The sequence below is a fragment of the Schistocerca nitens genome, chromosome 2, assembly GCF_023898315.1.
Source record: "Schistocerca nitens isolate TAMUIC-IGC-003100 chromosome 2, iqSchNite1.1, whole genome shotgun sequence".
NCBI classification, from domain to species: domain Eukaryota; kingdom Metazoa; phylum Arthropoda; class Insecta; order Orthoptera; family Acrididae; genus Schistocerca; species Schistocerca nitens.
The window spans coordinates 877014934-877029271 of NC_064615.1; positions in this window are offsets into that span (position 1 = coordinate 877014934).

Genomic DNA, 14338 nt, shown 5'->3' on the forward strand with positions numbered 1-14338 from the left:
GGAGTTGCAGAAAAGCTCGGAACCGGATGTATTTCTCGTGGAGAGAGTCATAAGACGTCGGGGAAATAGAGCACTAGTCAATTGGCTTGGTTTTTCTGCAGCACAAAAGAGCTGGATTGATGCTAACGATTTGCTATATAATAGGGGCGCACAGTCCGCAACCACCGCAATAGGATAACATGCGTCCTAGAAGAAGCATTAGAGGAGATGGTGGTATTCTGGACAAACTGCCAGTGGAATTACACATTCCGGGGTATAATTACTGTGGACCTGGAACAAAGCTTCAGAAACCCTTGGCAAGAGGTGATAAGGGGGTTAATTTGCTCAAAGAAGTGTGTATGGAACATGACATTCCATACGCTGCAAATATCTCTCAAGTCGTCACATTGCAGATAGGATTTTAGCTGATAAGGTTAAGGCGATACGGAGAAGTAAGAATATTAGTATAGGTCAACGCATCGCAGCATTTGCAGTTGATAAAACCACGTGTGGAAAATAAAGTAAGTTGTGTTTAGGAGTGATGAATTTCATGCGAGTTATGAATGCTGCACGTTGTGCACTAAACAAGAAGAAGGACAAGGGCAGGAAGCAGAGCTATTTGAACTGTATCCTGACAGCAATGTATGCAGCCAAAAACGCACTGAAGCAGAAAGGTACGGGCAGAAGAAGAACAGGATCGGTTAAAGCACCTGGAGTTCTACCAATACCGAAGACATTTGGTGGTTTTCTTCCATTTCTCATCCCAGCCCTCTCCGCGCTCTCGGCGGTAGGGTCCATCACTGGTGGTGCTGCAGCTATTGCACGAATGGTCAAGAACGCGCAAAACTTCCAAGCGCAGTTGGAAGAGGCAAGAAGACATAACCGCATGATGGAAGCCGCAGCCATTGGAAAATGACTATACTTGAAACTGTACAGGAAAGGGCGTGGTCTATTCATAAATAAAAAATACACATTAGCGGTCCTACCAGATCGACTGCTCACAAATACTGATCTTCTTAAGTTTGTTAGAAAAAAAATTCAATATTCCAAGATTCCGTGGTGTGTTTATGTGGGATACATTACAGAGATGACTATGTGGAAAACTGGTGAATGTGGTATTGTGAATTTAGATGTAGCTGGAGGCCCAAGCACCCACTGGGTGTCATATGTTATGAAAAATGCGGATACCGTCTACTATTTCGACTCATTTGGTAACCTGCAACCGCCAGAAGAATTACAACGATACTTCACTCACAGCAGACATGTGTCCTACAATTATCGGCTCTATCAGGAATTTAATACATACCTCTGTGGACATCTATGCATCATGTTTCTCTTGACATTTATAAAGAAGAAGAAGCAGACTATAAAAGGAGGAGCTTTAAACATTCCTTTATCAGTTGAGGTTCAGATGCAATGTTATATACTTTGACGTTAAAAGAACGATCATCTGTACTGCGTGCAAATTACTTCCCGCCAATTGATTTGAACACTATTGAATGGAGTATTGCATTGATTGGACTGGAGACGTACAACAGCATCCCAAATATCACCGAGGCTAACAACAAACTGCACCTGGATATTAATGGTGAAAAAGACATTGTGTAAATAGAACCGGATGCATACGACATCGACGATTTAAATGAAGTCTTAAAACAGTCTGGAAAAGGTCTTGAGTTATGGGCAAACATCAATACACTTAAATCTGAAATTGTTGTTGTCGTGGTCTTCAGTCCTGAGACTGGTTTGATGCAGCTCTCCATGCTACTCTATCCTGTGCAAGCTTCTTCATCTCCCAGTACCTACTGCAACCTACATCCTTCTGAATCTGCTTAGTGTATTCATCTCTTGGTCTCCCTCTACGATTTTTACCCTCCACGCTGCCCTCCAATGCTAAATTTGTGATCCCTTGATGCCTCAAAACATGTCCTACCAACCGATCCCTTCTTCTAGTCAAGTTGTGCCACAAACTTCTCTTCTCCCCAATCCTATTCAATACCTCCTCATTAGTTACGTGATCTACCCACCTTATCTTCAGCATTCTTCTGTAGCACCACATTTCGAAAGCTTCTATTCTCTTCTTGTCCAAACTGGTTATCGTCCATGTTTCACTTCCATACATGGCTACACTCCATACAAATACTTTCAGAAACGACTTCCTGACACTTAAATCTATACTCATGTTAACAAATTTCTCTTCTTCAGAAACGATTTCCTTGCCATTGCCAGTCTACATTTTATATCCTCTCTACTTCGACCATCATCAGTTATTTTACTCCCTAAATAGCAAAACTCCTTTACTACTTTAAGTGTCCCATTTCCTAATCTAATCCCCTCAGCATCACCCGATTTAATTTTACTACATTCCATTACCCTCGTTTTGCTTTTGTTGATGTTCATCTTATATCCTCCTTTCAAGACATTGTCCATTCCGTTCAACTGCTCTTCCAAGTCCTTTGCTGTCTCTGACAGAATTACAATGTCATCGGCGAACCTCAAAGTTTTTACTTCTTCTCCATGAATTTTAATACCTACTCCGAATTTTTCTTTTGTTTCCTTTACTGCTTGAAATCTGAAATAAGGACTGTAAAAGTAGCGATTGACTTTATCCAGAAAGGTTCTGTAGGGTACCTACTGGGTTTCACGAAAGGGCGGGTTTTGAAGAAGGATCCTAGTAAATTTTACAAGTCAGGTCAGACTGTGGACATACTGCCCGTCAGCACAATCCGAGTCGAGTGTAACATTGCAACGAACTCCCATCTCAATGACAGTCTGATCCATACTATTTACGGATTCTTCCCCTGAGCTGCAACTGGGTATAAGATTGTTGAGACTCTTGCCAATGGAATATACCTTCCAGTGACAGCTCAGACATTGGATTATTTGGAGCTGCGTATTTTGGACCAGAATAATCAACTTGTTGACTTTCGTGGTGAGGAAATCATTGTACGATTACGTCTAAGGCAAGATGGCTGTACGGTATAAAGTCAGTGTACGCAATCCACAGCATGCCACTTCGCTGCCGAACAGCAAAGTGTTAACATGTGCGAACTACGAGTTTATTAAATCAGTTGGCTTGAAAGCTTACAATGACGTCCTCACTCAAAATAACCAGTCCAGTAGAGTATGATGAGAGAATTATACGTCAGGAATTTTTCTCGCATAAGCCTTACGCTTCAACCACATTTAACAAGAACGATGAAATTAGGATTGTCATCCAGCACCAAGATGCGCTGACACTTCCTTGCAATAGTTTCATGTTTCTAGAGGGGTCATTCAAGAAAACCGACGGCAGCGATACAGTGGGATCCAAGCTTACAAGCAACACTTTAGCATTCCTCTTCCAAGAAATATTTTATGAACTCAGTGGGCCTGAGATCGACCGTACATACAATGTCGGCATAACATCAACCCTTAAAACATACGTCTCTGCGTCACCCACAGATTTGCATAGTTTAGAAACTGCGGGATGGTTCATAGACGATCCAGAGGATAGAACAACTGCAGAGTACAAGCGATTTTCTGCATCCATACTAATAAAAATGCTTGTGGGGTACTTCGAGGACATGAGACAGATTATTATGAACGCTAAACAGGAACTCATTCTGGTACAAAGTGCGACGGATAATAACTCATATATTCAAGGAGCTCAAGAGGAGAATGTGATTACAATCAGCAAGATTATATGAAAAATGCCTCACATCAGTGTATCAGACGAGGAGCATTTGAAGCTTTTAAAAGTCCTAAATTCCGGTACATTTCTGTCAATGACATGTCGCTCATGGGAGGTTTTCGAGTACCCAGTGTTACCGACTGTGAACAGACAAACATAGGCTATTAAAACCTCTTCGCAGCTAGAGACACCTTGATTCATCATACTTACGTTTCACACTGATAGAAGAGGGAATATAGCAAAGGATTCCATCGTGTTCGACAACTGCAAGTTAACTAATGCTAAAATCTACCTGAATTCAGAATTCTATCCCTATGACAATTTACACCTGCAGTGGAATGAAAATGTACACAGTCTAGCATATGACACGTATGCAAGTGCTTCTTACTCTGAAAGTGCTGAAGGAGGCGCAGGGTGTCTACTCAGTCCACGGAAGTTCAAGGAGCTATCACCAATCATCGTAATAGACTGCTCGAAACAGAATGAGATAATTAAGTCTGGACCTATAGATGTGTGAACTGAATTTCAATCTTCGACAAATTTCCCGGAACACACTGCCGTGTATGCTCTAGTTCTACATGACCGTGTGATCAACTACTGCCTGCTCACCAGTGTTGTGGAAAGAGCTGTATAAATGGTGCTGCACCATACCTAGAGCATTTCACAATGGGGTCTCAAGGTGTGAACATCATTGCGGAGCTCAGGGTTTCTATGGTATTGAGCATAGACAGTTCATATGTAAAGACGCTGCATTCGGAACATACACAGAAGATGCAAGAATAGTAGAGACATTGAAAGGTGGCTACACTGAGCCACAGCGCCAGAGATCGCGCTAGAGAGCATTGTTCCGCCGCCTCCACTGGCAGTGATTATTGAGATGTCGTAGTGGGCAGTGGTTGTTGAGAACTCGTGGTAGTCAGTGCTTGTTAAGAACTCGTAGCAGAGAGTGTTTGTTGAGATGTGCTAGTAGGGAGTGCTTGCTGAGATGTGATACTGAAAAGTTCTTGTTGAGATGTGGTAATAGCGAGTCGGTGTGGAGATATATTGTAATGATTAGAGTGATTTTGGTCAGTATATGAAGGTAACGAAACTTGATTTATTTTTCATTGTTTAATGTCGTAAGTAATGCTTCATTACAGGTTCAGTCAAGAAAGCATCTGGCTTGTGTTCTTGGATTAGAGTGTAATTCTGGTTCTCTTGAGTAATTATGGTATTTTTATTTTCTTTAATTAATTCAGTATAAATGATATTTAAAATTTCTTGTGTTATTGAAGAAGAACCGTGCCAGATGCGTACGTTGAATCACACTTCCACACACAGAACAGTTATACTTGTGCTTTGGTTTCGTAGGTTTTATAGTTGCTGGGGACTTAATTAATTAATTGTGTTAATGAAAATTTCCATTTCATTCTTTGTTGTTGTTCTATGCAGTCAGATTGCGTAATAATACTAGTCAGGGCCAACCGTTACGAGACTTCGTAACCGAACAGACAGCTAATAAATCAAAAAAATTAAAAAAGTATTTGCATTGTATTTTAATTAAGCCCCCATGCACGTGGCGACCGCTGCTTCGGATCGTCCCTTGGAATTCTTCTGATTGTAGAAATAGTAGACAGTAGGATTGTTGTAGTAATTTGTAGTTTAGTAATTGTAGTCTATATTGCATGTGTAGATTTGGTAATTGTCATTCTTCTAATGGTATTTTTTTGCAAAATTTCATTTCTGTTGTCTTGTCTATGGGTTTGACAATTAGTGCAATTATTTCAATTGTTCGATTAATCGTGTTTGAGGGAAACATTTCGTGTGAATGGTATTGTTGGAGATAAAGTGTCATTGTGTGTAATTTCATATAGTGACGAGTTTTGTATGTTTTGTAAATGATTACGCGGTCGATGAAAAAGGGAAAAATGATGGACAGTGAGAATGACGAAATTGTTGACATGGCGAACTCGCCAACACAGGACAACAGTATGATGAATAATGGAGTGGAAAACAATTTAATAAGTCGGGAAAATAGTCCGGAACCATTTCAAAATTTTTCTCAATCAGGAAATTCACAGAATACGAGATTAACGATAGAAGAGTCTGAAATAGTATCGAACACAGATAGCTTTACAGCTATGACGAAGGAAACTGGTTTTGCGGGAAATGTTAGAGGCGAAAGGAGTTTCGAATCAGTTACTATGGAGCAGTTGATGAGTGCTATATTAAAAATGGAAACACGGTTTGGATCTGAATTAAAAACACAGAGGGGAACAATGGAATCACTGGGATCACAAATAGGAACAATTAAAACAGAGATGGGAACTTTACGATCTGAATTAAAAACTGGTATGGGAACAATGGAAACACGGTTTGGATCTGAATTAAAAACACAGATGGGAACAATGGAAACACGGTTAGACTCACGAATAGGGACATGTTTCAAAAACATGAAAGATGAATTAAAGAAAGAAATCAGAGAAGAAGTACAACCGATTTTGAATGCTCACAATAATAGATTAATTGCAGTAGAGATTAGACAAAGGGAACAGGATAGAGAACAGGAGGAAAGAGATCGCGTGATAGTACAAAAATTTTCAGAGTTAAATTTACAACGTGCACATGATAAGGAAGAAATATTTGAGAGAATCGAGGAATCCGTACCAAATGACAGAATAAATAATCTAACACAACAATATGAACAGTTAACTACCAAATGTGTCAATACTGAAACCCGAGTCGCGACACTTACGGAAGACGTAAGTAAACAGAAAGAAAAAATAGGTGACTTATCGGAAAGAGTTGAGGAGATTTCAGATAAATTGACAAGTCTTAGTTTAAAGGGGGATAGAGATTCAGATGATACAGCTCCATTACCATTTGCAGAAACCGAAGAGTACCAGAACATAAGTAAGCATGTTGAAAATCAGGGAAAATTTAATGAACGCGTTAAAAGGGAAGTTGAGGCATTACGAAAGCAAGTCAAACAAATTGAAGGCGAAATCGTAGGAAAGGACAGCAAAAGAAATTTTGAATCACAGTTAACGGAGGGGTTTGAAGAAAATAATTTGTTTCATTTACGGGATGCAACAAGGGAGCGCCAGGCGCGCGAACTTGACAATAATCAACATTGGGACTGGGACAGAAGCGGTAGGTCTTTGTCGCCACGAGGCGAAAACTTTGACTATAAACACTTTTTGACTGTTCGGAAATTTAAGATCTTCCGCAATTCTAAGAATGACATACATCCATGTGCATGGTTAGATCAATTTATGTATGCACTCCCACCAAATTGGCCACTAAGTCACAAACTGGAATTTATGTGTGGATATTTAGAAAATGAACCGGCGACGCGGATGCGCGCACTCATTAGAGATTGTAATAATCTGAATGATTTTTATCATGCATTTCTATCGGCATATTGGTCCGAAAACACGCAAGACAGAGTCAAACACAGTCTTATTATGCAGCGTAATTTCTGACAGTCTGAGTTCCGCACGCCAGCGGAATATTTTGAAGACATGATTCGAAAGAATCAGTTCCTTTCCAACCGTTATAGCCCGACTGAATTAATTCGCATTTGTTTAACTAAGCTGCCACAATCCATAAGACAAATTGCTTTAGCCGGAAGATGTAAAGACGACATTGAGACTTTTAAGACTTTGTTACAAGAACTTGAGTATGACAACGACGACGGGACTTCTTGTAACTTTTTCAGTAACAGTAATTACGATAGATTTTCAGAGAAAAGGGATAGTGATCGGAACGGGCGTTATATGGGTAATTTTGAGAATGACAGACGTAACAGACAGGACAATAGATACCAGCCTTATGACAATAACAGACGTTCTAACAGAAATTACACAGACAATTATAATAACGGTAATTCTTACCGGAATGATCAATCATACGGAAACAGTAATCGGTATCATCAAGACAGAAATTATCCATACAATAATAGAAATTCTTACTACAGAAATAACCAGGGTAGTAGGTCTAACAGTAATTTCAGAAGTGACAGTCGAAATTATACAAGAAGTAGTTATGCAGACAGACAGGAAAACAGAAATTTTAATAACAGACACAACCAAGAATTTGCATCTAACAGACAGGAAGGACCTAATTGGCATCCTCCGCGTGACAGAAATTCAGAGAGACAAGTGGAAATAGTAGAAATTGATCCGCGAAATGTCGGGAATAATCAAAGACGTGACGCAAACAATCGACAATGACTAGCAGCTTCGGCTTCTGGCAGCAATATAGACGGTTCAGAAAGTAATGACACTACAACTTTACACTACGTACGCCTGGAAGATATGAGAGACATTTTGCTAGGCGAAAAGGAAAATAATGTAGACGCATTTTTACATCCTGTTATTGAAGTATGTGTGGGTAAGAATAAGTTCACTGCAGTTTTAGATTCTGGGAGCCCATTGAACGTCATTAGTGAATCAGTTTTTCGTATATGTGAAAGAACTATTGCCTGTCCTGTGTTACCTATTTCTAAAACTACAATTCGAGGAGCGATTTCTGGAAAAAGTGTGGAAGTTAAACAACAGACCAACCTAAATTTCATTTGTCAAGGATACGAATTGTCTGCTAATTTTATTATTGTTCCATTACTCAGTACACAGATTATATTAGGTATGGAGTTTCTTAACACACATAAGGCAATTTTGAACTTTAAAGAAGGAAGTGTGAATTTGACTGTTGCCGGAATGCCGAAATGTTTGAAATTTTTCGAGTGTTTAGCAAGATCTGAATTAGATACAAAATGTTTAAGGTTTCTTACTTCTGATGTTTTCGTTGAGCATTATGACGACAGTGTGTTTATTCATGACAATGACAATAGATACAGAGACGCGATGGAGGATGTAATTAGTAGCGAAGAATTAATTAATGAAAAGGTTAAGAAAGCTGAAGTGCCAGATGACGTTGCAAGAGAAGAGCTGCACTATATTTTGACTTCACATGCTACAGTGTTTACTCATCACACAGGAACTATACAAGGCTTACAATATTTATTTAAAGTAAAAGAACACACACCATTTCGCGGGAAAACGTACGCTATTCCTTTGGCTTACAGAGACAAGGTTAAGAATGAACTTCAATACATGTTAGATCAGGGCATTATTGAGCCAGCAGTCAGCCCTTATACCAGCCCATTACACGTTGTTCTTAAAAAGGATGGGTCAATTCGTTTGGTTCAGGATTCCAGACAGATAAATAATATTATTATTCCTGAAACTGACCGTCCACAAAATTTAGATGAACTTCTTCAACATTTCCATGGAATTAAAGTTTTATCCACGATTGATATGCGCGCAAGTTTTTGGCAAATAGAACTCCACCCTGATTGTAGAAAATATACTGCCTTTTTAGCCTTTGGTAACAGTTACCAGTTTCGGAAATTACCGTTTGGACTTACTGTGTCTTCTGCAGCATTCATTCGTAGTTTAAATGAAATTTTACCTGTTTATCTTCGTGACAATATTACTTCATATGTTGACGACATTCTTATTGCTAAACATTCTTGGAGTGAGCACAACAAAATTTCAGATTCATTATTACGTATTTTTGCAAGAGTTGGCATTACAGTGAACTTAGAAAAATCTGAATTTGGTCGTTCACAGGTGAAATTTCTCGGTCACATTATTTCTACAGAAGGTATTCTCCCTGATCCAGAGAAACTAGACGCTATTCGTAATTATGCTGTTCCTACCACAAAACGTGATGTTCGTAGTTTCCTTGGTGTCTGTAATTTTCTTAGACGCTTTGTTAGATTGGACAATTTGGCCACACCTCGTTTATGTGAACTATCTGGAAAGAATTCTAATTGGTGTTGGGATGAGGAAGCTCAATCAGAATTTGAACAACTTCGTGACGCTTTAGTTGCTGCTCCACTTCTTTCACATCCGGATTTATCTAAAGATTTTTGTTTGGCGACGGACTCATCATACAAAGGCCTAGGTGCACATTTATTTCAAGAGATAGAAGAAAACGGCGTTGTAGTACAGAAGACTATTGCATTTGGAAGTCGTGTTCTCTCTAAATCCGAAAAGAATTATTCGATTCCGGAACTTGAAGCTTTGGCTGTTGTTTGGGCTTTCACAAAATTTCGCACATTTTTGTTTGGTAGACATACTAAGGTTTACACTGATCATCGAGCTTTGGAATTTCGTATGTCGACAAAATTAACTCATGGCAGATTGTCACGATGGGCGCTGTATCTACAGGAATTTGATTTTAGTATTGTTTACATACAGGGATCTTCAAATATTGTTGCTGATGCTTTATCACGTGCACCTATGGGTTTGAAACAAAGTGCTGAAGAGGACTGCAAAGAAAACCATTATTGTTTGATGTACATTCAAGGTGTTGCGTTTGAGAACTTTATTTCATATTCGCTCCAGGACATCGCTAAGGAGCAAAATAAGGATCCAATCTGGAAGGACATTAAGGAGAAGTGGAGGAGAAAGGAAAGCGTAGCGATCAGACAGTATTATTTAGTTCGCAATGATATTCTTTTCAAACGAAAATCGGTCGACAACTCTGTTTGGTTAGTTTGTATTCCTGATGAGTGGGTCAATAAATTGATTTGGTACACACATTTTAGTTATGCGCACTTTGGTCCCAGAAAATGCTTTCATAAATTACGAGAAAATTGCTACTTCAGTAATATGGAAAAACGTATTCGATCTGTTCTTGCCAAATGCAAATTATGTCAAAAGGCTAAGCCGCCAACAATTTCTCACAGAGCACCGTTGTTTCCTATCATTCCAGAGAAATTAAAGGAGATGGCTGCAGTTGATTTGTTCGGTCCAGTGGTTCGATCTACTAATGGTTTTGCGTACATTTTTGTAGCAGTGGAATGGACATCAAAATATGTGTGTTTTACACCGTTACGCAAAGCAACAGCTCGTTCAGTATCTAATGCTTTCATCAAACATTTTCTTAAAGAAGTGGGTCATGTTGATAAGGTTATATCAGATAATGGATCACAGTTTCGCTCTAAAATTTGGCTTCGTACTCTACGGCGTCGTAAAATTAAACCAATCTTCATTTCACTTTTTCACCCTCAATCTAACGCTTCAGAAAGATGGATGAAGGAAATCAATAAATTGTGTCGTCTTTATTATCATCAGAATCACAGAACTTGGGATCAGTATCTTCATATTTTTCAAAACATTCTGAATGAACTTCCTAATGACTCAACTTCTTTACCGCCTCTATTGATATTAAAAAATAAAGTACCAACAAATCGCATTTCTGAAATCGTTCCTTTTCCGCCTTCACGTAAACTGCGGCATTCTGAAGTTGTCAACCTGGCTCTACAAAATATTGCATCTGCGGCTGCAAGAAGAGAGAAATCAGCTAAGCGTCCTGGTCGTTTAAAAATTTTGTCAGTTGGTCAGAAGGTGTTAATTAAGTCTCATCGTTTGTCTCATAAAGGAAAAGGCTTATGTCGTAAATTTTTTCTGCTTTATAACGGTTCATATAGAATTCGCAAAATTATTCATGATAACACTGTTGAAGTAGAAACTCTTAAATCTCGGCGCTCTAAGGGAATACATCATATATCGAACGTAAAAATTTTTGTGGAATGACACACTTTTGAGAAACCAACAGTTATACGTAAACATGCGGAGAATGCAAGGATACCGCGCCGTGTTCCGGCGGCGGCAGATACTCAAAGCAACAGTGAAGTCTGCGCGCCGCACAAGGCAGTCGTTGACCGCAAACAATCACTTTTTACGTCACGCGTCTACAGCTGATCGAGCGCTCAGTGCGAATGCACTGACAGACGTAAACAAATACACAGTCTAATTTCTCCGACTAAATTCTGTATAAAGCTATGGAGACTTTATAAATTATGTTATTAACGTTCAGTATTTTTCAGGATATGGTTGTATAAAATATTTAAGACCTTCAGGTAAATTCTGTGCATGTCCGACGTTAAGACGACTTACTAAGGAGAAAATTTCAGGAAGAATGTAAATTCGAAGAAAAAAGTAATAAACTAAAAAGGGTAACTATTAATTGAGTTTATTTTTCAGGTAACATAATTCCACTTAGGTATGTATTTTAGATGTAATTTGCTGCTCGCGATTACGTGACTCATACTTTGTGCTAAATTTCATGTTCTATGAATTTACTTGTGAAGCGACGTGCTTGTGTACATTTACTGATTTTGACAATGTTTTATTAATGAACAGTGTTATTACTTGCGTATATTATGCATCGCTTGGCTGCTATGCTTTTTCACTGATGTCATATTTTTTATTATGTGCCTGCTGTGCTTATTTATTTAAATTATAATTGTCACCTGATTAGTTGTGCTGATATGGTTATGTATGTAAGTTATACTTTGTGATTTATCTGCTTGCGCCTTCATGTTTACTTATTAAGATTACGTAAGAACATTTATTTGCTTATGTTGATGTGATGCTAATGACCTGTTTATTATGTAAGATATATATTTGCTGCTTTGCGTATGGATTGCATATTAACACATTTCCTTTTGTTGTCATAAGTACTCTTTAATTTGGTGTATAGAAATGCTGATATACTGTGTGCGAACATGGAGTTTAGGTCACACTATGGTATTAATTATAGATTGTTAGCTTGATGGAGACTCGTTATAGGGATTGTGCTGCATCCACTTGTTGACATTCTGTTCTCTACTGGTATATTGTCGCGCTATTGCATGTTTTGCTTACGCTCAGTGCCTTATATTTTTAAGATAAGAAAATGAACTGCTATAATTCTACGTACGACATTAGTACAAGAAACTTCATAGAAGTCACATGAGCTGGAGGTTTTATGGAAGCTGTATACATTTATGCTAATAGGAAGGAAGCTAACGACATGACATACCAACACTAGGTTAGACCATTGACAGTTATTACACTGCATTTTTCGTGAGTAATTGAAATAGGAAGTGACACTTGACACAATAAATACTCCACATGTTTGCTTCTGTTTGCCATAATTTTTGAAGTGGTGTACACACTGAAATATCACGATCATTAACACTTCATAATCGTACTTACTTACTGAAAGTTATTCAAACTAAAGGCTGTTAGAGGTCATGTATGCATTTCTTTTATTTAATGATGGACAAGGAACCAAAATGCATCTTATAATCTATAATGAGTAGAAAATTTGTGTCAGATGGATTACACAGAGGTTGTGTGCGGACACTGTGTCTTCGGATTGTATGGGATGCTGAATTGAAGTTGCACTAGGATTTTGTCTGTACTTGTTCGAGGAGACTGACTACAGGAAAGCGTTGTTATGGAAGTGAAATGATATTGGTGCTGAGGTTTATATGTATCGACGTATTATTGAGGTATTGAGATTATGTGAAGTTGATGATTATTGGAGTTTCGTGGACAAGAGGTAAGGTAAATGAGGTATTATTGAAGTATTGAGATTATGTAATGCTGATGATTATTGGAGTTTGGTGGATAAGAGGTGAAGTAAGTGAGGAGCATATTTTTTTTGTTGGTCTATATGGAACAAGGAGGATGAAGATGGCAGACTAGAACACTCAAGTAGAAGGAAGATTGTCTACACACACACTTTGTTAAATCACTAAGCAGTATATACTTTTTTTTGGGAGAGAGGAAGTAATTGCATATCTTGGCTCACTGACAGTTGTTCAGCAACTGTACATTTTGATCTGGCTTGGCAAACATTGGTCTTGACATGATGACTATGACGTTGACTAACTATTATTGACTGTTATACATTGCTGCCACTACCACTTGATACACATGATGAACATAAAATTTTGACAGAATTGCATTTACACAGTTAACACTATTCAACTACACAGTAGCACTAAATGTGGATGAAAGATGAGTGAGTGTGTTTTGTGTGTTTTCCTTTTATAATCCCAGAGAAGTGATCCCAACCTATCTCCTAAATATTATTTTACTTGTTTGTTGTGGCTTGCACTGACACCCATAAATATTATAGGTTTACTGGTATTTGTGTATTGTAATAGTTAATAGGACAATTATCTGATATCATTTGTGTGTTTGTTATGATTTGTATGTTTAGTGTAAAAGCACTGTATGTGTATTCAAACTATTGTTCATGCCTGAACTGTCTGATTAGTGATGGTGCTGCACTTTTCAACATGGTGGATGCCACCTGGACATGTTTAATTTCTGCTGATGAACTGTGTGATTAGTGATAGGGAATATTATGAGCTGTTATTTGCACTTTTTCTACATGATTGGTGCCACTAGGACATGTTTAATTTCTGCTGATGAACAGTGTGATTAGTGATAGTGAATTTTATGGACTGCGGTCAGCACCTGGTCAACATTACTGGGTGCCACTGATGGACTGCTTCTACCGAAATGGTGTTACTTGTTGATGTCTGCACCTGCTCAACATTGCTGGGTGCCACTGATGGACTGCTTCTACTGAAATGGTGTTACTTGTTGGTGTCTGCACCTGCTCAACATTGCTGGTGCCACTAATGGAACTGTTTATACTGAAATGGTGTTACTTGTTGATGTCTGCACCTGCTCAACATTGCTGGGTGCCACTGATGGACTGCTTCTACTGAAAAGATGTCACCTGTTGATGTCTGCAACTGCTCAACATTGCTGGGTGCCACTGATGGACTGCTTCTACCGAAATGATGTCACTTGTTGGTGTCGGCACCTGCTCAACATTGCTGGGTGC